The sequence below is a fragment of the Micropterus salmoides genome, unplaced genomic scaffold, assembly GCF_014851395.1.
Source record: "Micropterus salmoides isolate LMB-PRFRI ecotype aquatic unplaced genomic scaffold, ASM1485139v1 Ms_hic_scaffold_14, whole genome shotgun sequence".
Taxonomy (NCBI): domain Eukaryota; kingdom Metazoa; phylum Chordata; class Actinopteri; order Centrarchiformes; family Centrarchidae; genus Micropterus; species Micropterus salmoides.
The window spans coordinates 997,527-999,994 of record NW_024040485.1 but is presented as its reverse complement, the minus strand read 5'-3'; positions in this window follow the sequence as shown (position 1 = coordinate 999,994).

Sequence of the window (2,468 nt, the reverse complement as noted above, 5' to 3'; positions counted from 1 at the left end):
GTGGAGGACCCCTTCATTCATTTCAGCATCAAATTTTCTTCAAAATAGTGGTAAAATATAAAATAATATCAAACATACTCTTGTCTTGGTCTCGTGACCCAAGTGTATCATCACATCCCTAATCTGAGCATTTATGTTCCACCACTTTTCATCACAAAGTGACGCTGATGTTGACAGCAATCAGCAAACTTGTATGTTGAACTGAAATGTTGAACTTGTTGTTCTGCATGAATATTATGATACAAGTTAGTACTTAGCATTAGCATTATTCAGACACTGACCACCATGTAAAGCATTTTTCTTGCATAATAATTTAACGAATAAAAACAACAACCAAAATAAAACATATAAAATATTGTCCAACTGGTATTAAAGAGGTGGTATTATGCTTTTTCCCTTTTTCCCTCTCCTTTATTGAGTTATATACCTTTTTGGTGCATGCAATAGGTTTGCAAAGTGAAAAAGCCCAAAGTCAACCCCATAGGGAGTTCCCATCTGCCACAGAAAACTCTAAATGCGCCTCATATAATGCTCGCCAAGCGGCTAGTCTGACACGCCCTCAAAAACAGCGGTGGAAAAACACTGAGCTGCAGCACACAGCTCTCCTCTCCCTTCCAAACACTAGCTACCCTCCAGGCAGTCAGTGGACATAAAGTTGTTCCTGTGATGTAGAGACAGAGCTCAGTTAAAACTTTATGGATGAAAGATCCTTTTGTTACAGATTAATAACTCACCACTCTGAAACTCTTGCTCCAGTCTTTGTTGCCAAGCTGGTCGGCAACATGTAGCCTACAGCTGAATCAAAGCTGTTTACCTGCTTCTCGCTGACCCGCCCTTCTCTGCTTCTGATTGGCTAGTAGTACTTAACTAGGAACTGCACATGTGCAACTCTCAACAAAGATCATTTAGAGACAAGATGTATCACTCCATAGCTAAAACGAAGCCTTCAACACAGGGTGAAAAGAGGAGCTGCAGCAATGTGCAGTATGACAATAAATATGGTGGTTTTTGAAAATTAAACCATGTAAGGATTTTGAAACTGAAAATGAGCATAATACCACCTCTTAATATTGTAGCCTAATAGTGCTAAACTATATTAGTAGTCTATACCAAAATCTGAAATTATAATGAATACACTAACATTGGCCCTAATCAAACCTTAACCACAGGAATGTAATATCATAAAATGTGAAACAGATGAATTGATGAATCTCAACTAATAAGCTGTTTAAATGCTACAAAAACTCGATCTTGTGACCTGTAAATATATAATATTATACTAACATTATACTTTGTAATTAAATTATTCTTATTATTACACAAATTCATACTGTGGAGGGGGGGACATGTGAATGGAGAGTGCTGACACCTATTTTTTATCCTCTTCAAGCAATGATTTGATTGTATAAATGATCACAAGCTGCAGCCATCCAGGAATTATCCATTGCCTGGGCAGACTCTCTAACCACCTATGGATGGACCTCTAAGGCCACGGTTAGTACTCAGCCCTGGTCACAACCAAATAACTGTCACATTAAGAATTAAAAGTAGAAACACACAGGACTGTATGAGCAAAGACTGGAGACAAAAGTCAACCACACATTTTAAACGCTTGCACGTCCAACACCCCTGAAAATGGAAATGCAATCCCTTACAGCGAAACAGAGCGTCCACATGGTCAGCGCGGGTTGGATTTGTCAGGAACTGCACATTACAAGTTGACACCTATGGTTGACACAAACACAAACTACACTTGCGCGCGCGCGTGCGTGCGTGCGTGCTGGTGGTGCAATACAATGCCATACCACCACCGATACAGCAGCACAGCCATGGATGCAATCGCGTGTCTCGTGCTCCTGAGCTGGAAGCTACCTCTGTAACGCCACACGAAAACTCGTCTAAACAGCCGTCTACAACATAATACCACACAACCCCCGCTGGCATGGCCTCGACACGGTCAAATATCTCGTCAAATGAATGTGCTTTAGCTGCTGCCTGTAGGACAGTATGCCGAACAATAGCCATATTTTCGACATGATTGGAAATGAAGAAAAAACAGGTTTCGTTTCGTTAACGGCGTCATTAACGTTTCCATCATTCTAGTATGGCAAGCAGCCAGGTTAGCATCACAGCTAAGCCAGCTAGCCGTCCTTACCTGGATATCCAGTTTCAGAAAGCAAAGATGCTGCTGCGGTTTCTCCCCGTTAGGTCGGTGCGTCTGTTTGGCCTGACAGCATCCTGTCCCCAGCCACTGTCACACTGCGCAGCAACATGCAGGCGCTTCCGGTCTCAACTTTCACAATAGTGGTCGATTTGAGCCACACTTCCTAACAAGTGTCTCAGGGTTTATTGTGGGGACGAGCTCACTGCCTGTGTTTTTAAATATTTTTACTGGACATGGTTGATCTGTTGTTGATTGTATGGTAGGTGCAGCCTGGGCAACAAACAGCTCCCCCTCCCCCTTTTTC